Below are 25,800 nucleotides of genomic sequence, written 5' to 3'. Positions count from 1 at the left end.
TTCTTCAAGAACACACAACCACAAGCCTTGATCTCTCACAATTGATGAAGAAAAAGTAGTGTTTATGTTGAGGTTTAGCTCTAAATTAGTGAGGTTCAAGATGTGACTCACTAATTTGTGTGGAAGAAAAAGAGCTTTGAGTGAGGGGTTTGGAAGAGGTGAAGAGAGAAAAAGCAAGAGTTTTCTTGGCTATCAAAGCTTGAAAAATGAAGAGGGGAATGCCTCAATTTATAGCACTTAGGCTTGGGAAATTTTGTGGCTTGGAGTTAGGATTGGAAAATAGAATTAGGCTTGGGAAAAGGATTTGGAGCCAAAAATGAGATCCAATGGTCTTGATGCAATCACATGAGGGTTTATGATTAAATGATGTAGGTAAACAAATACAAGAGCTAAGTCATGCTTCCCATGCTTGCAAATGATGTCAACACTTTCAAAATCTGAAATTTGCCTTCATTTTTTCAAATTCGCACTGGTGCAATCGATTTACACTTTATGCAAATCTATTTACATTGCTGAAAAAGGTAAAATCTGGGGCAAAAGCAGTTATGCAAATCGATTGCTGTATTATGCAAATCGATTTGCACTGATGGCAGAAGCAAATCTGGTGCAGAAACAGTTGTGTAAATCAATTTACACCTTATGCAAATCGATTTGCACAGTGAAATTGTTAAAAAGGCCTTTTTGAAGGATACTTTGACTTGGTACCTACAAAACACAAACATACAAAAGCACAAGGCAATATTTTTGGTATTTTGGTTAGTAAAACAATATATACAAGACTAAACATGGGTGCTTGATGATTCCCTTGCAGATGAATTGAGCATAACACCACAAGTAGAGCTCTAAGTTAAAACTTCTTGATTGATGATTGGTATGCAAATGATGTGTGATCTTAGGGTCAAAAATTGGGGTATGACAGTTAGGCTGTAGGATTGGTCGCACATTAGACCAGGATCCCTGTGTTGATAATTGTCAGGATACGCCGTACGTCAGGTTGTATCCTAGGATGAGTCGTACGCTAGACTGAATCCTTCGTATTGAGAAGTACCAGAATGAGTCGTACGTTAGCCTGTATCTGAGCTCAGTGTGTTGAGAAGTGTTTGTTAGAGGTCGATCGTGTCAGCACCATTCGTGATGATAGAATTAGATCTCTGAATGTCTCTTGATTATCTCTGAACTATCTCTGGATAATACCCGGAACTAAGTGTCAGAACTAAATCATTGTCTTGATCATCTCTGAACTATCTCTGGAGAATACCCGGAACTAAGTATCAGAACTAAATCATTGTCTTCATTATCTCTGAACTATCTCTGGAAGATATCCAAAATTAAGCATCAGAACTAAATCTCTGTCTTGATTATCTCTGAAATATCTCTGGAAGATATCCAAAATTAAGTATCAGAATTAAATCTTTTGTCTTGATTGAGTGTCAGAATTAAATCGTTGACTTGATTAACTTTGCACTATATCTGGAAGATAATGTTCATTTGATTTGTAGGAATAGACTGAAAAAGCAACATTAGTTTTATGCAATGTCGTGATGCATGTATCGTATGTTTTTTAAGATGAATGAGAATGTTATGCGTATGCCATGAGGTATATGATGTATGAATGCAAAATGTTGTTAATGATGATAGTAGATTGTAGCAGCGTCTGGCGGGGAAAATAAATCCCTGACTGTTGTGGAGAATACAGAGTACGGGTCTTCCGTTTTAGTAGGAACTCCCGCTTCATGCTTGAAGGATGCTCAACTAGGGATCTTTGACTTCTGCTTGGGGATGAGATCAATTTAAATGATTGACCTTGATGTACCCCGACTGGGGATAAGGGAGATGAATAGAATCTCCAATGTTCCATCTGACTCAGCTCAACTGTTAGTGCCAATCTTTATGGAGATGGTGGATTTAGAGAAGAGATTATTCGAAGGTAACATTTTCCTAGTCGATCCTCAAGATTCATCCGACATAACCATCAGAAGCATGTTTCACGCGTTCAATCTCAGCTCTCACGTCGCATTCGACCACCCCAAATGTGTACCACTCTCTATAACTCCAAAGTTTAACGATAATGAAACGTCGAGGTGCGACCCATAAAATACGCTCAATAACTGAATAATATAACTACACAATCCATGGTATGATCACAACTGATCAACACTGTAGTAATGGACTCCATCCACCGAACGTACCAACCTTATACACACGTTTCCATCAGAGCGATAAGGTAATACTTACACTTTTCACCAACCGCTTCCTTCAAGAAACTCAATAATAATATTCCTATATCATTGAATTTCAACTTTCTGACTCCTCTTAAGTCACACCAGCAATTATCCAACACGTTACATTTCACTTTTGCTGCACTACTCTGATTTACTCATTACAATCATCACCTCTTACTTTGTTTTACCCAATTCCAATTCTCTTTACTCATTTGTTTAAAATCCTCCTTTACCATACATGGTACTAATTTACCACTTAGCAATACTTACACATACTCGAAACAAATTCCTGAGTTACTACATCTATTAAAACATTCCCACCATCGAAACGAGTACACACAAGTAGTTATAATTACACTCATCAGCCTCAATATACCATTTCTTACAAAATAGATCAACTGAGTCCCGCTCTCTACTAGGAATCAAATCAACATCGTCCTTCGTAGAGTATAATTCCTCATTATATTTGGAAATCTACATAACACCTTACAACGGCACAAGATTATTATAGTATCAACTCATCATCTTAACTTTGCTGAATACATACTCGTTAACTACGTACAACCACAATAACATATTCATCATCTCAGAAATTATTCAAAAGGGTTCTCAGTCTCTGGTACAACACCCTTACATCCACTAGATCCTAAATCCAACACATAGATTAATACATGCTCTCTATGTTCGCTCCTGACATTTTAATTCCTCACTGCCCACGAGTAGTACTCATAACACCACTCTACATCACACTTTCGCTGTGCGACTTCAATTACCCGTCTTAAGTCACCGTCCTATATGTTGCACCCCTTCATATTCACTTCTTCATATGCTCACACAACATGGTGAGTGATTATTCTCACGGCTTAGCATTCACCACATCTTACACCATTAAGGTAAAAAACAATTTCATCCCATCCATATGATTCCGTCTACTATCAACAAGAGATTAAGGGTGATCAAGTCCTCAATTTGTCAATAGATAGCCGACAACCATATTTAAGCATAAACTTTCGTTACTACATAATAGTGTCCTTTCTGAGTTTGCACTCAAACTCATTAACATCGTCACAGTCCAATAATTCACTGCGGTGTCTTCTTCTAGAATATTCTTTCAAAGCTCCAAAAACATCAAGAACACAAACCCGATCACCAAACCACATTATACTATGCTCATCGATTCTGAATTCACCGCCTTTACCTCGGTAACTCAAAGTCAACTTATCGATCGACTCAACATCAGTTGTCTGACCTCCTTTAATCTCGTCAAGAATACCACTAGTCATATTTAGCATACCCAATCTAACACTATTAGGAGTACCTTTGCATACCAACTCAAATCTCAAAATTGTTCAATCAAATCCAATTCTTGCACCATTAGCATAGGCATGTGTATGGACTTCTTGCTTAACGCATCAGCAACTATGTTCGCTGTACTCAGATGGTAATTCAGTTCAAAATGATAATCTAACAAAACTCTTACCATCTTCGTTGCCTCATATTAAGCCCTTTCTAATCAAAGAGGTATCTTAGACCCTTATGATCACTAAACACTTCGAATCTCGAACCAGACAAATAATGCCACCGCAACTTCAAAAAAAAAACCACGACTGCCAACTCTAAATCATGAGTAGGATAATTCCTTTCATGCACCTTTAGTTGTCTCAACGCATAAGCTACTACTTGCTGACTTTGCATCAATACACCACTCAAACCCATCAGTGACGCATCACAAATACGACTTCAACCGTTCTAAAGTTTAATTCACCTTTACTACTAATTCAATCCTCACTAAGATCCATCAGCACTCAAATCATCTTTATTACCGAACATCTCCTCCACTTATTCATCAACAACATGTTCTACTCAACTTCGTTTAAAACAATCGCGGTAGTAGGCATTCCTATCCAACAAATTTCACGCTTCCTTAACCTACCTCAGAGTCTCTCCTCATAGGATCACCTCTACTGTATTTATAACTCTCTCATAAGGTAGAAAACAATCTCCCCTTTTTGTAGGTTCAAACGGCACATAATTCCGACACTCGGAACTGAAGATATGAATCTTCCAGTCGTTATCCGAAAATGCAACACTGACACTATGCAGCAACACTTTAAACGAAATTTCCAAAAATCCTCAAATGGTACACTTAATTTTCAAAATTGCTTCTCAACAAGCCTTTAATTATTCCTTTAATCCTCTCAACTCTGACACTGATGTCTCGCGCGGTGCCAACGAACAAGTCTAGTTTTAAGAACAAGTGTAACCGTATCTTCACCTCTTTCCAACATCATCCTGTCATAATTAAATATGTTACAGCGGCTGCAACCATTTTTAGAACAAAGTTCATCTCTTTAGCTTTCCGGAGCTTCAAACGGAACTCAAATTGGATGTCCAGAACTCCGGTTATGAATTTTCGAAGTTTCATAACGATTCAACAACTTTCATGCGTTTTTCTTACGGAAATTCTGCTCCAAAACTCATCATCTTCAAACCAATCACATTCCAAACAGCCCCTTATCATATCTCTTCGGTCCCAAACTTCTTATAACTTGAGCGACACATTCCATCGTCGAAGTTCGATTTCTGAAGCATCGCGACAGCAATCCTCTTTGCCAACTTACAACTGAACCTCTTTCCAAGAAGCAAAGCTCCTCCCCCACTTCACCCAAATCAACTCCTCCAATAAAAAAAACAAGTACCGACAGTGATTCACTCACATCCATGTACCAAGGAATAATATGCCGACAGTACTCAACTGTCGCGCAACTCAACTGACTCAACAATTGGCCGGACGGACCGACCTGCTCTGATACCACTATTGTAACACCCTTCTAACCCTGCGGCAATTAAAAGAATAATTCAGAGTAAACATGAAATACAAGGGTATCACAATTAATTTTTAAATAAATAAACCTCATACGTCATTTTCATGCAACACTGAGAATTTCATCATAACTCATAGTAACTCATGTTAACACAGCGGAAAATAGTCATACGGATAAGTTCAACATCTTTGAAACTATATCCTTCAAAACGAAAATAAAACATTAAATGTCATATGACGTAAACATCAAGACTCGCGTTCCCCGTGTTACAATATCAGAGCATGACACCTGACGCTAAACTAAACGCATTGACTCATGAGCTAATCCTCACCAAGTCGTAAGCCGCTACTCTTCAATCTGAAAATGTTCAACAGTAAGGGTGAGTTTCATTCACAATTAATAAGCATTATATAGTTTTCAGCAACAAAATATCATAGCTTATAATTCACCCAATCATACATACATTCAGATATCCAGGTTATCAAACATCATCAATCACATAATAACACCAAGGCATAACACTGGATTTCATCAAATCATGTTATGAAAAATGCATATGATTCAACTGACATTATGCATGTGGTATCAATTATGGGTTGAACCCATCCAACTGATCTACTCATCATCGAGATACAGTCCACCGACACAAATTCTGCACAATGGGAATTATGTCCTACAAAATCCAGTCATCATCGGGATATATCATCAATTCAATTGATTCATGAATGAATGCACACATATCACATACTTATATCATCATCAATACGATGCTTAACATCGTCTCATTTTATCTCATCACATCAACATCGTAAGTATGCACATGTCTAAGCATCATTCACTAATTTACACATATTCATCACAATCAACATATTAATATTCACAAGTCATCGATCATTCACCACAGTCATGCATTGTTACATCTATCATCATTGCACATAATGTAATAAATCACCAAAATGATCCAAAAGTATAACTACGAATACATGTATCATCTACGACATGTTATATACCAACATTCCTCAATGGATATCATACTCAACTCAGCAACACAAATACATGCATCGAATATTCGTTCATAATTAATACTATTCACAACCACATAACATATATTTATCACACAAACACATTGCCATATATATAAACACAAATATACACAATGTCTCAATCCACCAAAACAATTAAATCGAGTTTTAAAATAAAGTCGGCCACCGCCCATTTTATCACTTTATCAAATAAAACATCTAATTAGTTTCGCAACGTCCAAAACGGCACATAAATCGGACAAACGGATCAAAAGTAACGACCTTCAAAAGATTTTCAAAAAATGCATACTGTGCGTCGACGCATAGAATTTCTACCACTCTCGGGTAAGCGCAAGTCGACACTATAGGTCGACGCAAATTTCTTGAATGTGTCGACGTAATTGACACTCAGGTCGACTCATTCTGCGTTTTATGCAGAATTTTGTTGCGATTCTGACATCTTTCCTCTCTCAATTTCAGTCCAATCACACTATAATCATACCCACATCAAAACATCACACTAATCATATATGCATCACATAAATGATAATCTAACACAAAACAACTCAATTTCCATGTTTGATTCATCAATTTCACAAAATTATCAAAACCTAACAATTCAATCCAAAGCATCATAATTGAATCAAACCACAAGATAATCAATCCTATCACCTAGAATCACATAATACTTAGTAATAGGAAGAATCCCCCCTTACCTTAGCCAAGAATCTAGACTTTTCTCCTTCTTCTCCATTCAACCCGTAAGCCCCTTTTTCTTCAAATTCAACAAGAATCTCCAATCCTCAAACTCGCTTATCTCCCTCATCGAGAACCTCCATGACACGAATTAATATATCAAATCGAAGTAAACTTCGTGTAGAATCCGAATCTTCAAGAATTACCTGATTTGGAGTTACAAGCAAAAAGTTATGGCATGATTTGTGAAGGCTGCCAAAGGCTTGCGAAAATAGATTTTGCCCATGAGTTCTTCTTCTCTCCCTCTTAGGTTTTCCTTTTCTATTTCTCAATTTCCTCCTATTTCCTTGTTTTATTAAAACATAACATAATTTAGTAATGACTCACAACTTAACACCCCCTCATTGCTAAATAACACACTTTCCCCAGAGACTAATATTCCATAATTCCTCCAATATCACTTATTCAAATTAAATAATTTATCCTCATTTAAATTAAATAATAATAAATAATTATGGGGTGTTACAGTCTACCTATAGAAACCCTAATGACTACATCGTTTCTAAACAAGGTTTTCTATATCAAACTAGGTTACAAAGATTCATATTTATAACCTGATCCCAATTGTACTTTGTGGTGTCGTTTTTTTTACCTCCCCGTTTCACTCGGGAGGACGGCACGCTATACCCTTCACGCGGAATTTGAAAGGAGAATGCACCTGTGGCAGGATGAATTTTATTTCAGTTCTTCCTACGATAACACACGAACTTTTTAATTATCCTACGAGGAGGAAAGGGGAAAAAGATCTCAAATAAACCTTAGGAGTTTGCTAAGTGTGGGGATTCACCTAGACTAGAAATTCCGGAGTCCGGGAGGTCGGTTATACATAGGGAAGGTTTTAAGCACCCTACATATCCGTAGTACTCTACGGGAACCTTCTTTGTGTCTATATGTTTGTGTTTGTTGCTTAATGATTGGGAAAGTTTCTCCTTTGTGTTAGGAGGGAAAATTGAATTAATTTGAAAAAGACAGACAAACTGACTATTTTTGGTTTTTTGATTAGCTCGATGAGATTCCTTGTGAACCGCATGCCTACATATCCCTAATGGAAGTCAGAGATTTTTGTAGTTCGGAGAACTAATTAGGGAAATTAATTGTTTTTGGTGCCTTGCTTGAAGCTCAAGGTTGAAGCTTGAATTAAATCTCTGTTTACAGTAAAGAGACCTGAAATCATCTTTACAGAGAGGTATTTCTACTATTCCGCCACAAACATTAAAAGTGACAGAAAAGCTGAGTTTGTTTCATTAAGAGAGGGACCCTACTTGGTTGATCAAGTATGACAGTCACGTGTCTCTTGAATGAAAGATTCACAACCAAATTAGGGAAAGTTGTACAAGTCTGGGTGTGTTGCCAGAGCATGCCTTTCATGAGTCCTAAATGGGAGAATGTTTGAAATGATTGTTTGTTTGAAATGATTGTTTGTTTGAAATGATTGTTTGTTTGAATTGATTGTTTGTTTGTGGTGAGATAAGAGAAATATCTCCCTATAAAGATATGCTATGTCTATCTACTGTTTGAAAGATTTGATTTTTAGCTGGCTTGTATGAGCCCCAAGCTTGAGGCTTTTTTATTGATTTTATTGACTCTGAGAGATGACTCCACTGGGAATTGTCTTTTGAATGATTTGTGTTCTGTATGAAGCCCAGAATTGAGGCTGACTTTAGTTGGAGAGTGTTTTATTTTGTTTTATGACTGAAAGGTTTATTTAGTGTTCTGTACGAAGCCCAGAATTGTGGCTGACTCTACCTAGGGAGACTCTATTTTGTGTCTTGTATGAAGCCCAAGGTTGTGGCTGACTCTTAGCTAGGGAAGACCCTATTTTATGCCTTGTATGAAGCCCAAGGTTGTGGCTGAATGTTGAGGAAACTGAGTATGGATGACTCTATGGGGAAAAGATCATGAAAGTTAGGAATCTTTTGACACAGGAAAATGTGGTTTTATCTACCTTGTACAAAGCCCATGGTTGTGGCTACTTGATGGTGAAGGACTCACTGGGGAGACTCTATTATCTGCATTGTACAAAGCCCAAGGTTGTGGCTAACTCTGGATAGGGGAGTACATATGAGTAGGGTTTTGACTCTAAAGGGAGTATATGCCTTGTACAAGGCCCAAGGTTGAGGCTGACTCTTAAAATGGGGAAAGATCTACCAGTGTGGGATCTTTTGACTCAGAGGGGATCTTTGACTCTGTTGAGGGTTATCCTATTGTTTGGGAACTAAAGGTTGAACCTACTGAGGATTGTGCTTTTGTTAAGCAGGAATTGATGAATGAAAGACCCAGGTTTGGAGATTGACTCTACTGGGGATTTGTTTGAGTGGTTGACCTAAAGTAGACTCTACCAGGGAATTGGTTTGTATTGACTGAGACTGACCTTAAGTGAGATTTATCTTTTAAAAGTTGATTTTTTGGAAGCTAACCCTTTCCAGGGAATTTATGACTTTAGAGGACTAATTTTGGAGGCTAACCCTTTCCAGGGGTTTACTCTGCTGGAGAGTTTTATCTTTTGAAAGTTTTAATTTTTGGAAGCTAACCCTTTCCAGGGAATTTTGTTAAAATGAAGGAATGAATGGAGGCTGACCCTTTCCAGGGGTTCTTTTGTTAAAAAAAAGAGGAGTGTTGGAGGCTGACCCTTTCTAGGGAATTTTGAATGATGGCAAAATGATTAACTATTTGAGACTTCTTGTTTAAAGCCCAAGATTAAGGCTGACACTGACTGAGGATAGACAGATATGGAACCTAGACTCTGCTAAGGAGGAAAATTAATGGAGATAAGGGTGACAGAGACTGTCCATGCTCTCATTCTAAAAGGTGAACTCAATGTGAGATTGAGACATTCTTAGCTTGTTTAAAGTCAGGTTTGAAGAGTAGAAGAAGCTCACCAGGGTAGGCTAAAAGGTGACTAAAGACCTGTTCCTATGTTTACCAGAAACCTGATGGGTCCTTGTATACAAGCTCAAGAGTAAGATGGAAATGCTTTTAAGAAGCCTGTGGGTCCTTGTACAAAGCCCAAGAGGAGGCTAATCGAGGGTCCTTGTTATAGAACAAGAGAAAGCTATGTAGTTTTGAACTTAGTTTGGCTCTAAGCAAATGGGTAAGAGGTTTCACTGGGAATAATTCCTCTTGGGTGGATGTGTCCTATTTGGGTTCTAAGGCTTTTTTCAAGATGTTTCACTGGGAATAATTCATCTTGAGGGTTTGAACTAAAGATCTATAATTAGGAAAGAGCCTTCACCGGGAAGACATTCTCAATCCTAGGCCATAGTCCTATAATATATATATAGTTTAACTGTCCTAAGGATGTACTCAGACATAGTTCTAAACAAATATTTATACAATTTATATTTGACATTAATTTAAATGAAAGCTTGTAAATTGAAAGCTTGTAAAGCCTAACCTGGATGGAGTGGAGGCCTTTGAAGATGTGTACAAAGCCTTACCAGTAGCTTGGTAGTTTATTGATAACAGTTTAATATTTATTATAAACAGTTAAAGGTTTTTGAAAATAGAAGAAGTGAAGATGGACAAAAGTCACATATGTATCTGAAGAGTTTCACCGGAAATAATGCCCTTCAATTACCAGAAGAATGTTTTGAAAACAGAAAGAAGATTTTGTAAATACAGTTTTTGAAAATTGATAGAAAATAAAATTTAATTAGAGTAAAGACAAAGTCTATACCTGATTAAGACCTAAATGATTAGGGTTTTATCTCAAAAATATTTACAAGAGATTAAGTTTTGAAAATCAAGTGAAAATTATATTTTTTAAAGTATTAAAACATACTTAAAGATATGTGATTTTATACCTAATTAAAACATATTAAAATAATATATTTTTTATGATTTTTGGTATATTCTCAAAATAGATATATTAAATGAGAAGTGTGTGAAAAATCAAGTGAGAATGACTTAATTTGAAAGGTGAAATAATTGTGTGAAGTTGTGAAGAAAATAAAGGAAATTGGTGGTAAAAAAAAGGTTTGTCTCCACCAAGGCTTGAACCCACGCCCTTATGGTCACACATTCAAAATAATACCACTGGGCCAAGCCCCAGTTGGTGACTATAACACGCGTGCAGTTGGTTTTGTTTCAAAATGAGTTAGAAATGTTTGAAAAATAAAAGAACCAAAAAGTCTGGGGCGAGGGGGATTCGAACCCCAGACTAGAGGCATGAGGAGACTAAGAGCGCATGTGAGGCCACTAGGGCAAAAGATGAATTCGTTTATAAAACGCATACCATTCAAAATAAAATAAACTCTACCCTTAGATTGGAATTTTGCGCGCCACAGCCATGGTCGTCTTCAACCTCAAGCTTGAAGATTTTGAATTTTCTAACTTTGCTCAATTCTCAACCAAAAAGGCGATGTAAACATGGATTTCACTCTAAATTTCCTCACGAACTCAAATATGTAACTAACACTGATTTATATTAACTACATCTAATGAATTAACTATAAAATGTGAAGAACCCTAAAATTTGAAAATCAAATTAAATGACTATATTGAAAGATAAATGGATGATGATAGAGGGTTTTTAATCCTCTGATGATGCAAAATGAAATGGTATTGAGTTTTATCACAAAGAGTGCATAAATTAAAGAGGTGGAGTTCAAAAGCTTACCTCTGAAACTGAAGGTAGTGATGATGATGGAGAGCTTCTGGCTTTGAGTGAATGATTGCAAAAGCTTCCTGGGACCTTGTTGATGCTATCTGGGCACTTGGATTGCTTTCAAAACCTCTGAACTGATCTACCCGACCCCTCTTGCTTGAGCTTCAAGTAGGAATTGAAGATGATGATTCTGCACCTACAGATGAGCTGCGACCATCTGGATAGCTTCACTACACTCCAAGGAAAGTGTTTGAATGCTTGGACTTGCTTGACACCCTCTAATTTGTTCTACAGACCTCCAACTGCTCGAGCTCCAAAATGAAAGTGAATATGGTGTTATTGCACTTACAGAAGTGATCCATGTGCTTGGATCACCTCTAATGAACCTTCTTGAGATGTTAGAAAGCTTACTTTCAAAAGAAAAGCTCTAGTTTGAAGAATTCGATTCTTCTTGGCAAAGAACTCTTGAAAACTATAAGCAAGAGGGAGAGAAGGAGAAAGCAAGAATTAGAGTTTCTTTGGTGTCTCTAATATTGAGGAATGCACTTGTATTTACAGGCAAAGATCTCTGTACAGATTGAAGAGAGTAAGCTTGCTTAGTGAAGTAGCTTTGGTTTCTTGGCCATGAAGAAATTCAAGGAATATTGCAAATGTAATGATGGCAAACTCGAGCTAGCTCCCTATCCATTGATCTTATCTGATCTTAGGGGACATTTCTGATGCAGAGGAGTGTTCCAATTGGTTGGTGAGAATGTTCCTTTGGTTATTCATCCATTTGCCATAAATTCCCAAATGTAATCATTACATAATCACATGTTCTTGTTTTGGGAATATTCTCCAATCCTCATGCCATGGTGAAAATGAATGCATGGCATCTTTGCTTATGTGTTATGGTTCGTGTAGCATCAATTAGTGGAGTTATTTGCACAAATTTGCAAAGTTTCAAAATGGTACATGACCTATAATTTCACTTCATGAGCCCTACTTTGAATCATCATAACTCTTAGCTCAAAATGAATTTGGAGAAGGTTGAGCACAATTTGGAAAGCCCTTAACATGTACTTCAATTCATTAGTTTGGAGTTTCTTCAAAATCATTTGGTAAAATTGTGAAAAACAGGCCCAAAGTTTGAAGAAAACTAGGTTAAAACACTTAGAATTTTTCTAAGTTTTTTATGACCTATTACTTCCAAAGTTCATATCTCTTAAATGATTGATCTCTTGAAAAAAGTTCCCTTGTGAGAAGTTGTTTTATTTGATGAGATCTACAACTTTCATGTTGGAAGTTTTTTGAGTTGTGTAGGTGAAATTTTGAGATCCATGAACTAGGTCAAAATGCACTAGTTTGACTTTTTGTTGACTTTTTTATCCTTGATGAATTTTCTTGATTTTCTTTGGTCAAATGACTTCAATAATCATATGTTGATGATATTGATCCTTAAAAGTCATGGTTTGACCAATAATCTTAAAAGTCAAAGGTGGTCTTGAATAGTTGACTTTTTCCAAATGAAGTGAAATCTTCGACTTTGGTAATGAATCAAGTTCTCCTCCTCAAATGAGTGATATGAATGGATTATATTGAGGTAATAGAAGTTCTTGAGTCATGTTTTGAGTTTTGGATCCATGTCCTGATTAAAAGTCAACTGCCCAGGTGAATTAGGTCAAAAACCCTAGTTGCGACCAGATGAAATTGATGACGGTAGATCTTGAGTTGAGGTACAATGCTAAATGGATATTGTTATATGGATTATTTGAATATGATTGAATCCTTTGAGGGATGTCCTGGAGCTTTTTAGGGTTTCCCAAATGTGGTCCCTGATTTCAATCCTTGATGGGCTCAAAGCCCTAGTCTGGTGATCTGAGCAAACCTGAGTCTTGATGACTGGTGTCTAATCAATTATAGGTGAATGAATGAATCATCTGATTCTTGTGACTGTTTTAGAGGTTATTCTCCCATCCCATTAATTAATCCTTTGCCTGAACTCCTTTGTCTTTGAGCACCCTCGATTGAGTACCAGATAAACAAGTGACTGCTCTGAGTACTTGTCTTGAGTTTGATGAGATGTTTGGAGGTGTATGTAGCAACCTGCCCTAAAAATAAAGATTTAGAGTCGCCACCTATTCTGAAGGGCGAATAGGAAACCCTACGCAGTTGAGAGATTCGGGGTAAGTTATTATAATCAGGTCGAGGGAAGGTGTTAGGCACCCTTAACCCTTTCCTAAGGTTTTATGTTCAAAGTGAAGGTTTATGGCTAAAATATTTAGGATAATAGCTAAAGAAGTGAATAGGGGAAAAATTGAGATTTTAAGTGAATTGAGATTTTAGGGAACGGGACTCGCCTTGGTTATCCAAGTGCCTACGTATCTCCTTATGGAGAATCAGAGTCAACGTAGTTCGGGCACAGGGTTGTACGCCTTTGAATTAGATTATGGAGGTGTTTGAAGGCTTTTGAATGGCCTATCGTAGTTTGAATTTGATTTGAAAGGCATTTTGAATTGCCTGATTGAAAAGGATGAAAATCCGTAGTATCGTGGTTTAGTGTGTTTTAGATGTTTTAAGTTTTGGGCGTACAACCCTGGTTTGATATGTCACCGTTAGATGCGATGATCAATAGATTCGATCAGTATAGCTAACGGATTAATGGGCATTGCTGGTTACTCTGATCGATAGATTCGATCGTCGCGGGCAGCAAATTGAATGTGTTTTAATTTTATATTTTATTGCTTTATTCAGACATTTGATCAGTACGACATAGAGAGTCGACTAATTCGAAGGCGGGATGAAATAGATATTCACCCGTCGTTTATCCGTTAAAGGGGAGTTAGAAATGACGTTTTTTATTATTGGATTTGATTAATTAAATTAATCGATTATTAATCACTGCGACCAATAGATTTGGTCGGAACGAGTAATAAATTGAATCCTAAAACGTGGTCAATGGGATTGGGTAACGTGTTGATGAACCTTTCTAGGGCTTTTTGTGATTTTTAATATTTAATTAAAATATATTAAATTGATTTAATCGGGAAAATAATCGGGAAATAAATCCTAAATCCTAATAGAAGCCTAATCCTTATTTAAAATTTAAATTATATACATTAATATATTAAGAGAATTTAAAAAAAATATAAATAACATGTAAATAATATATAAAAGAAATAAAGGAACCTGGGGCTAGATCCTGCGTAGCGCACCTGGGAGATCCATGGTATGCCCTTAGCCTGGTGGTCGTTAGATCCATCTCCAGATTCATCCAAGGGTCTTAAAATGAAGCCGCATCATAGATCTTCCTGCAATGTCGCACACGCAAATCTGGAAACAACTAATTTCTCAAAAAATATTGACGGAGGCGAGTATCGAACTCGCGTCTTCTCGCGTGAAAGTCTATGGACCGCATGCGCTACCAACCGAGCCAATACCATTTTCTGATTATGAACGCATCTCATATTGTTTTATAACGTGAGGGAGATTTAAAAAAAAAAAACAAAAGAACTCAACCTGAGCGCTACTGTTCACTACCTTCTCCGTTTCCATTACAGTCTACGACGCTGCCATGGCCATCACCTGCGAATTTGAATCCAAGAAATCACAGCCAATAAATAAATTACAAGAACATATATCAACTGCAAATTTCCTTCCGAATCCACTGGTACCAACTGTTTGTGCCAATTTTACTTATAATTATAGATCCTAAAACACAGCTCTAAAAAACCCAACAATGGTGGATTGCAATTTCTATATCAAAACTCAAATTAAACGGCACAGGGAGATTCTGAACAAGATTATAAACACAAACATGTATTCAAATTCTATTTATGATGCATATATGAGGGAACTCGATTCAATATTTTTTTGAAGCGTAAACGTGAATATGGCTGGTTCTCCTAATCTTCTTCCCCCCCCTTTCACGATTTTTATTTTACAGCCTTTTCGGTCCCCCTGGTGTACAGAAAAAATGTTACATTTATATTAGTCCCAATTAGGGTTTTCTACACCTAATGTGCCTATTGCCCAATTAACTTAATAATTAAAAAACTAAAAAAATCCTAATAAATATAATATTTAACTAATACTAATAATCCTAATATTATATAATTATTAAAAGCTAATTAGAAATAAAACCTAATTAATCCTAATTCTACCTAATAATAATCATAATATTAATAAAAGTTAATAATTGAAATTAAAAATAAAGAAACAAATGTTAGTAGAACACAAACAATTTCTCCAAAAAACATAGAATTTTTTGTAACACTTGGGCCCACTGTTTAGATCACAAAATACTTGCTATTCAAACCCCTATTTTTATTTCAACCAATTTATAAGGGAATTTTATAAGAGGTCGAGTTTAACTCTATAGCTCTCAATTTTTAACACCCTTAATAAATTAGAAGATGTGGATTATATCGGGTAAATTTTGGGGTATGACAGCTGCTCCTATTTAATTATTCTTTGATCGAAGGGTGCGAGAGTACGCAGTTCTCGCACGTTCGAATCGAAGGGTTATTAAATACCGGAAGACCCCAAAATTTGACCAACAACTTGGGATTAAATGATAGCTTCCAAACGGGAATTGGAACATTACCAGACGAGAACTGATTACAAAACGAAAATTGGATTTAATTGGGTTTTGCTATAACAGTCAGACGGGAACTGACTACCAAACGAGAATTGGATTTTCATGTACCAGTCAGACGGGAACTGACTACCAACCGAGAATTGGATTTTCATGTACCAGTCAGACGGGAACTGACTACCAAATGAGAATTGGATTTAATGTACCAGTCAGACGGGAACTGACTACCAAACGAGAATTGGATTTAATGTACCAGTCAGATGGGAATTGACTACCAAACGAGAATTGGATTTAATTGGATTTTGCTGTAACAGTCAGACGGGAACTGACTACCAAACGAGAATTGGATTTTCGTGTACCAGTCAGACGGGAACTGACTACCAAACGAGAATTGGATTTTGATTTGCCAGGCAGGAACTGGGTTTTGATGTGATCGGCCAGGATGAGAACTGAGCTTTGAAACGATTTTCCAGGATGAGAACTGGACTTTTAAATGACATGCCAGGGCAAGAACTGGACTTTGAAATGATTTGGATTGCTAATGAAAATTGGACCTCTGTGATATGTAGTATGTGAATGCCCCGGATGATATGCGTGGTTTGATGCTGGAATGAAGTGACACGATTAATGCATGAAAATGATTTATGATGACTTGGATGTTTTGATTGATGTAATGAGTGGAACCAAGTAATGTCTTCTATAAGACTACCTGAAAAGGTTTCTGGAGTGGATATGAAAATTTGTCTTAAAAAGACTATCTAAAAGGTTTTTAGAATGGATAGAAGTTTGTCTTAAAGAAGACTACCTGGAAAGGTTCTTAGAATGAATAGAAATTTTTCTTAAAGAAGACCACCTGGAAAGGCTGAAAGATGTCTTAAAAAGACTACCTAAAAAGGTTCTTGGAGATGATGATGAATGTCTTAGAAAAGACTGCCTGAAGAGGCTCCTAGAAAGGATCGTAAGATTTGTCTTAAAGAAGACTTACCTAAAAAGGTGTGGTGTAATGTATCAACCAATGTATCTAATACATGGTTTGTATGTATTTGCATGATGCTCCAATGATAGGTTGTTGATAACCAAAGCGTATATAGCTCGTTGGAGTTGTAATTTTGTTTGATAAGGTGTGAGAATGCCTTTCCCTTTGGTTCTGCGCCTTGCCCCAGTTTGACCCTTTGAATTACTCCACACCTTTAATCTTTTGAATTGTTTACCTTGTGGGTTTGATATCCAATGCCCCAATGTTTAGTGGAAAAGGATGCCCCTGATCTCCAAGCTCTGAAGGAAGTGCCCCGAGAAATAACCTTGTCATATGCTTCGACGTTTAGATTGAATGGTATGCTCTTGATCTCCAGGATATGGAGGGTTATCCATAGTGTTCTATCCTTTTGAATTTGAGTTCTTCCCATGTTTGACATGCCCCTGATTGTCACTGCTTCGAGATGTGACCCAAGTCGATTGGACCTTAGGAAGAATGCCCCTAGTAAATAGGATGTTTGAACGTATGCCCCTGTAATCCTTGAGATTTTGCCCCTGATTAGGAAAACCCCCTAGATGTGGTTCCCTCATTCTAGAGTCTTTGATTAACCAATTTCGAGATCTCCTTGATGCTAAGTGTATATTCGTAGATGGCGATGTACCCTTCGAGAAGTAACTCCAATGCGATGCGTATGCAAGTTTTGAAATCGAAGTCCGTTATGAATTAGGACTGGATGATTTTAGAAATTAATGCTTGAAGAAGCGTAGTGATTAGAAATAGTTTTAACAAACCTAGGAGTTAGTACAACAAAATCCTGCTTAATATTCTTTCGTAGTTAACCTTGCCTCAATTAGGACTTTTAAATGTTGTAACTTGGCCTGGTTCATGTTTTAAGAAACAATGGATATAAGGCTCAAAATTTATTTAACCCACCCTTTCCTCCTTGATGTTCTCCAGATCCTAAAAAATTTGCCTAACCCAATGAATGTGCTTTGTTTGCAAGAGAATCATTTTAGTTCTGGTGTTGAGCAGAAGCCTTAGTAGAGATGCAAGCGCCGATGAAAATTGTAGAGATTCAAGCATTGATGAGAAGCTTCGATGATTTAACAGTCACAAGATTATCCTTTGTATTTCGCCTTTGTTTTGTTTTTTATCCCTTATTTTTTCATGAACCAATCCCTCAGAATTTGGTCCATCGGGATGCCCTAAATTTTTCCTAAGTCATTTTATTTTCTTTCATGGAATTTTCATTTTGACTTAGCAGGCACTTTTCTCCTTTTTCTTTTGAATGCTCCTTTTAAGATTTGATCCTTGGATATGGAATGTCGTGACTGCCATGTCGACTTTGATTTGCAAGCTTCGTCTTTGATACGTCCTCGATCTCGAATGATATATTGAGGAAGAAGATGTTGTGAATGTTATCTCCATTGCTTCCTCGATCTTGGATGAACGCGAGAAAGAAGATATGCTTGAACCTTATGCTTGAACCTTGCTTGTATTGACTGATTCTCTTGACAACCAAAATACGCCATTGAATTATCGAAATCTACCCTGCCCCTGGTTAAAATCAAGGTTAATTTGAAAAGTAGAAACAAAATCCGACTCCTGGCTCGAGGGGGTAACGAGGGATTAACATCCTTATATCTCCACTGTTTAGGAATTGAAACAATTCCTGTACATCCTCGGCTCGATCTTACCTTGAAAGCATATGTTTAGCTGGACTTAGTTATTTGCATTCGTCATTCTCCCTTAAGTTTGTTAATAACCTTAAATTTGAAATAGAATAGAATAGAAGCGTGCGAGTGAATCGATTCCAAAACCTGTTTAGTCATCCCATTAGAATTGCTAATACGAAGGCACAAATTTTATCTTGAGTAACACTTAGCGATCGTAGGGATTGAACTTCTGAGCGTGGCAAAACCTATTGATCCTAGGGGTAATCTACTTTGTAAATTCGTTGACCTTGTTTTACTCCTTGGTTCATGGACTTGCAGAAGTAAGGGTAACCTCGAATTTTCCTTGGACATGTCAAACCTGTTGCGAATAAATTGTTAGCGGTGGGTTTTCGTCGTATCGGAACTTCATGAGTTTCCTTTGACTAAACCTCTTTTTCTTTTCCTAAGGATAGTATCACACCATTTGTAACCTTCAGAGCCCGTAGATTGATAGAGAACACCTATGACCCTTTTGCCCCTTGGTGAGGAGTTAACATATGTCGCATTCCCTCCGTCATAGTTATGCGTATTTGTTTAGGATATTGCCCCAGTTGGACTAATCCTTGCCCCCAGGTTATCGTAGAGCGTCCTTGTAAGTTTGATATGTTCTAAGATGAACCCCTTTTATGACTAGATACCCCTTGTGTGTATCTATGAGGGAACTCTTTTGTTGAACTAATCCTTGCTCGACAATAACCTTGTTTGTATTTATAATCCTGTTACGACAAGGCATGGACATGTGTCTGGCATGGTGAAAGACATCCCTTTTTTCTTAGTACGACCAAGATCATTCTTGATGTTTTATCCTCCTTTCTCCGTAGTTTATGATCCTTTGATTTTTCTCTATGAGTCTCGGGAAATCGGCTAGCACGGAGAGTGTGGATGCGGGCGAAGATAGAAATGAAAATGTAAATGTACGAATGCATGAAAATGCAAATGCATGCGTATGCGAGAGACTCCTTGTATTATAACTCCGTGTATGCATTGCAGACGTGTGACGTATAATCCTAGGGATAGCCTTATAGGCGACATTAGACCCTAGTGAAATCCTTGCAAGCTATATGTTAGGACACGCCAATGGAAATCCCTTAGATTAGGGAGTGTGCAGAAGGTAGCAGCTGGTGACCGTTTAAGACAGTCACCAAATCTCATGGCCATCGAGAGGCCGTTCGACGTGTACCAATGAAGTTGTCCTTAGTGGGAAGGTTCTCTATGCGGAACACGACCTATATAAGGACGATATCGGATGAAGTGAAATCCCTACAGGCTAGGGATGAAAGATGTATAGATGGGAATCCAAACCCTACAAGTTAGAGGGTGCGCGGGAATAAGCACGGGATGACCGTTCAAGACAGTCACTAGATCTCATGGCCATCGAGAGGCCAATAGACGTGCATTAATGAGGGTGTCCTTCAGGGGAATGACGAAGTCTTTGTAAAAACAAATGGACATAGAAGGAAATCCCTACAGGCTAGGGAGTTCGTAGGAGCAAGCACGAGGTGACCGTTCTAGACAGTCACTGAATCGCATGGCCATCGAGAGGCCAATTGACGTACGTAAATGAAGATTTCCTTCGTGGGAAGGACTCGTAGTTGTATAACACAAAGATATAAAAGGAAAGTCCCTACAGGCTAGGGAGCGCGTAAATGTAAGCACAGGGTGACCGTTCAGGACAGTCACTAGATCGCATGGCCATCGAGAGGCCAATTGACGTGCGTAAACGAAGATGTCCTTCGAACGAAGGATGCGATTTTAGAAGTAGAATCCCCATAAGATAGGGATGAAAGATGTAAGCACGGGGTGATCGTTCGAGACATTTACTAGATCTCATGGCCATCGAGAGGCCAATCAATGTGCACTAATAAAGGTGTCCTTCGTGGGAAGGACGCGATTCTAGAAATGGAATCCCTACAGGCTAGGGAGCGCGTAGATGTAAGCACGGGGTGACTGTTCATGACAGTCCCTAAATCGCATGGCCATCGAGAGGCCAATTGACGTGCGTAAACGAAGATGTCCTTCGTGGGAAGGACACGCAGTTGTAAGAACACAGAGATATGAAAAGAAAATCCCCACAGGCTAGGGGGTGCATAAATGCAGGCACGGGGTGACTGTTCATGACAGTCACTAAGTCTCATGACTATCGAGAAGCCAATCAACGTGTGTAAAAGGAGGTGTCTTTCGTGGTAAGGACATGGTCTTAGAAATGGGGTCCCTGCAGGGCAGGGAACGCGTAGGTATACCTGCAAAAATTAAACGCAGGACATTCGCAGTATATAAATTGCATATATAATAAGCACGTAAGCACATAAGCCCTAGGTTCATAGGTTCGACGTAACGGCTTAGGTTGCCTACCCTTCCCATTGGTATGTTCTAGAAGGTCTCATGGGGTCGTTCGTAGCCGCCGAGACTTTTTGTCTCTTTGGATTTTAGAACAACTCATTTGATCTATGAGGTTTGAATTTTAGGGGTAGGTTCCCAGAGAGATCAGCCAAATACCAAGTCCAGCCCTCAACAAGGTCAAGCCTTGTATCAGACATTTCCGGATATTCCACCCACTCTGAGTGGAATTATAATAAGACTCGTAGGCGATTGTTATACCCCAAAATTTGCCAGCATCTTTTTTCAAGAAAACTCCAATCTGAAAATTAAGAGTCTCATATAATCATGAATTTTTATTTCAACCAATATCCTGACATATGAAATACTTAGTTTTTAGAATTTTTCTTATACAGTAATTTGGCTTACAGTGGAATTTATTCTTACGCAAACGCCAAATACTGTTTATTACTTCACACATGCTATTTATTTATTTACAGATAAATAGTACTGACACAGTTGGTGCAGAGTTAAATCTTTTTGCAGGCGCAGAATCAGGAAACTCAGACTGTACTGGTAACAAGTAGATTATTATTATCTTTAGTTTCCCACTAATTTTTGTACTATATTCCATTATTTTCAAAAAATCTTTTCAAATCTTTTTTTCAAAAAATCAAATCCTAACTTTATTCTCCACATCTCTCTTTTTCCCAACACTATCATACACTTTCTTTCAAATCTTACTTCCACTCAAATTTCCTTTTGTACGGAATCACTTCATCCCCCAACGTCTCTATTTTCTTTCCATTCTATAAATACCCCTCATTTTTTTCATAAAATCTCACATCAAATTCTAACTCATCTTTCAAATTCCTACCTCATATCTATTTTTCTCTTCCTCCCTGACATGAATGGCAAAGTGGATAGAGACACTGTCTCTTACAGTCATCACCATTGCTACGGTGATCATGACTTTCTTCTGCCTGCATAGTCCTGAAGAGTGTTGACCTGCAATGGTTGCACTCCCAATCATCTACATGTTATTGTTCATAGCATGGGTCATTAACCGTCATTCCTGAAGTCTGCCGTATTTCTTATTTCTTAAATGTACCGTTTATTCGTCGTACTGTTCAATATAGTATGTAATATTTGTACTGTCAGTATTAAATGTTGTACTATTTGTCATAATATTGCTTAATTACTAAGACAATATTTTGTGTGTTTTCTGCCAGTCAAATATTCCTGTTTCTGTGCATTAAATGATTTTCAGGGTTATTATCGGTAATTTTGCCCGCATACCGTAAATATTAGTTATTTATTATGTCTATGTTTTTTTAACAAGTCATGTAAATAAACTTTCATTTTTCACATAAAACAAAAACAAAAACAACAAAAAAAGAAAATTAACTTTGACTGTTGATTTTTCACTCTAACTGCTACGTCAGTACCTGAACAGTCAGTTGACAGCCAAACTGCTGGCAGTACAATTCTCAGTGTTTTGTACCATCAATCAAATCAATCTTTCACAATTAAAAATTCCAAGATCTTTGTGCTAGAAGTCTTCTGAATATCATGCGATTAGCAGAAACTCAGCACTGCACAAAAATCAGGTACGCTTAACTGTCTCCTACACAAACAGTCCCTAATCAGGGTTTTTCTTGTTTTTACAGGAGCAACAAGTTTTTGAGAGCTCAAATGGATTCCATGCACATCCATATATCTCAAAGTACCATCATACAAATTTTCAAACTTCAATTCACTCAGACGCACCGTCAGCAGCTCAAACAGTCAACAGACGACCCGTTTGACCAAAAAAGTCAACAGACAGTCAAAAATGAAATTTTTTGTCAAAGTCCATATTTTGTCAAAGGATTCATCATTTGATCATTGGATGATCATAATTCATCAAGGAAAGATCAAAAATCAACAAAACCCTAAGATTCAAAATTAGGGTTTTTGACTGAAAAGTCAACTCAACTTTGACTTGTCATAACTCTCTCATCCTTCATCCAAAAAATTCAAACCAAAGCTCATTTTTAAGGAAATTCAATTATCTTTCAAATGCCATTGATCCCATGGTCATTGGATTCACCATTTGAAAAATATGACCAAAGACATTACAGGTCATTTTCAAAGTCAACAAAAAGACACTTTTTTCAAAAGGACACACAAGGAGCATCGAAAATCATTTTGACATGAGACCAAAGGCATTGGTTATAGGACTCTTTGAGGTTTCCAAAAAGTGCAAGAACTCCTTCATATGACAAAAATTGAGGGATTTACACCTTGTTGAAGTTGGCTAAATTTTGGGAAAATGCATGAAATCAACATTGCTCAAAAATGTATTTTTTCCAAATGGGGCCAAGTTTTCAGCATTCAAACATCATTTCCATGATATTATGGGCCTCCCACGACCAAGACAAGGCCCACACCTTTTTTATCCATTTTTGGCATGATTTTATCTTATTTTAAGATTAAAATTAAAAGGAAAATGGATGGATAAATGGTAGCTTAACTTCCAAGCATGACTCACCCAAGGAATCTTCATCTTTCTGCAGAGAATTGAAGAGCAAGGCAGGTGCATTGAAGGCAAGGAGACTTGGTCAATAATTCAAGGCTTTTTAATATAAAAAATGCAAGAATTCCACAAAGGCAACTAAGATGCTTCTTAGCTTCAATTCTAAGCACTCAATGCTTATATATAGACTATCATACTTCAGTAACAGAAGGGGCACGAATTCAGTAACATTCATAAGCACATAGCACTCTTGTTACAACTTGTAATTTTCAAAGAAACTTGAAATTCGAATTTTAAGTTTCAGTCCATTTCAATACAAAATAAACATTCAAACACCATCTCTAAGCTTCACTGAAACAATTCCAATCATTTCCAAGTCTTAAACCTCATTGAATCGAGCTATATAAGCCACGGTTTGTTCAAACTAAAACCAACTTATATCTCATAACTCACGCATATTTAACAAGATTTAGATGCATAATTGTGTTTGGTTTGAAGCTCTGGTCGTTTCTGGAGCTTCAATTGGATTTTAATGGCTGTTTGTAGCATATACCATTTTAGGGTTTTCTTAGCTCAAAATTAGGGTTCTTCAATAGGGCCAAAATTAAAGCAAATTAAAGACATGGTTACATTCAGTGGAACAAAACGAGTTGAATGGTACCATCGCGCCAAATTTATTTGCTTGTTTACCCCTATTCGTTATTTTGCAGAATTAGGGTTCACTTATTATAGCGCTTTTTTGCAAAAGCGCTGTTGAAAGTCTTGTCTGAAGGTTGAAGACGAAGACGTGTCTTCCCCCCATTGGTTCAGATGCGCGCGTGTTTTTTTTAAATTTATCTCTGATTCTGTGCTTTGCAGGTGTAACGTGTACCATGTACCTCAAAGTCTGGACCATCTGATCTCACTTAATAACTCATCCAACGCACCAGATCAAACAATCCTTATCATGGACCCTCAATCCAACCACACATGATCAGTATCCTTTTATTTTTCTATTTTATTTTAATTTTCTTTGCAAAATTAATTAAAAATAGTTTTAAAAATCCAAAAAATACACAAAAAATATTTTTAGACTTCTAAAATAATATATTATTTTCTGAAATAAAAATATTTTATTTTTCTTCAAAATTTCAATATTTTGCATAATTAATTAGTATATATTTATATATTTGCTTTTTAATTATTCTAACCAATCAAAAAATCATAAAAAAAATTGTTCTTCATGTTAAATATTGTTTATATATTATAAACTAATTTTCTACATATTTTGAATAATTTTCTCTTTAAGTTTTAATTATTTGTATAATTATTTGTATAATTATGTATTAATTAGCTTAATCAATTTCAAATCAATTTCAAAAATTCCAAAAAAATTAGTTTTGTTTTAAAATTAATTGACAAATATTTTGTACATATTTTAAACTTAATTTCTAGGTTTAAATCTATTTTCATCTTTTTTCTTCATTTTAATTTAATTAATCATGCATTAATTATAATTAAAATCAATCATAAAAAATCCAAAAACATGCCCTTTTATTTTTCTTGCAATTTGAATTCCTAGATAAATGTATAGGATGTCAAATTCATGTAAATAGGCTAGTTTACATTTCCTGCACAATCGATGTAATAGCGTAGATTTACTTTCCGCACTTTACATTTCCGCATTTTAATTTCCAGCAAATATAAACTGCGTGTATGTCAAAGATAAAATTGAACCGTTAGATCACTAACTTCAAAGATAAAATATCTGAATCCAATCACAATCACACTTGCACCTCTTAAGGTAATCCCTTCTCATTCTTTTCAAAATCAAAGTCAAAATTCTACTGTTTTGAGTACAAAATCGAACCTTGCGTTTATATCCGGTGAAAGGATAGATTTTTAAAGGAAATAGGATAAAGACCTTACAACTCAGGGTAGACCTCCTAGTTTGCTTGCTCAAATCAAAACAAACAAAATTCTCATACACTGTTGTTTTTCAAAACAAAAATTTCAAAAAAGACAATACTTTGTATACATCCAAACACGGATTTTTACAAAGTTAACGTTCCTTTTCAAAACATCTTTCGAAAGATAGACAAGCATTTTGTATACATCCACACACGGATCATTACAAAATTCAATTTACAAAAGTATTTGGAACCACATATGAGCAATTTCAGAGCAATTGAAAAATGATCGAAAAACAATTGAGCTAAGCAAACTTAAGAGCCCATGGATAACCATGGATACAAAGGGTGCTAACACCTTCCCTTTGTATAACCTACC

Source organism: Vicia villosa, linkage group LG4, assembly GCF_029867415.1.
Source record: "Vicia villosa cultivar HV-30 ecotype Madison, WI linkage group LG4, Vvil1.0, whole genome shotgun sequence".
Lineage (NCBI taxonomy): Eukaryota > Viridiplantae > Streptophyta > Magnoliopsida > Fabales > Fabaceae > Vicia > Vicia villosa.
Note: the sequence above shows the minus strand (reverse complement) of the source record.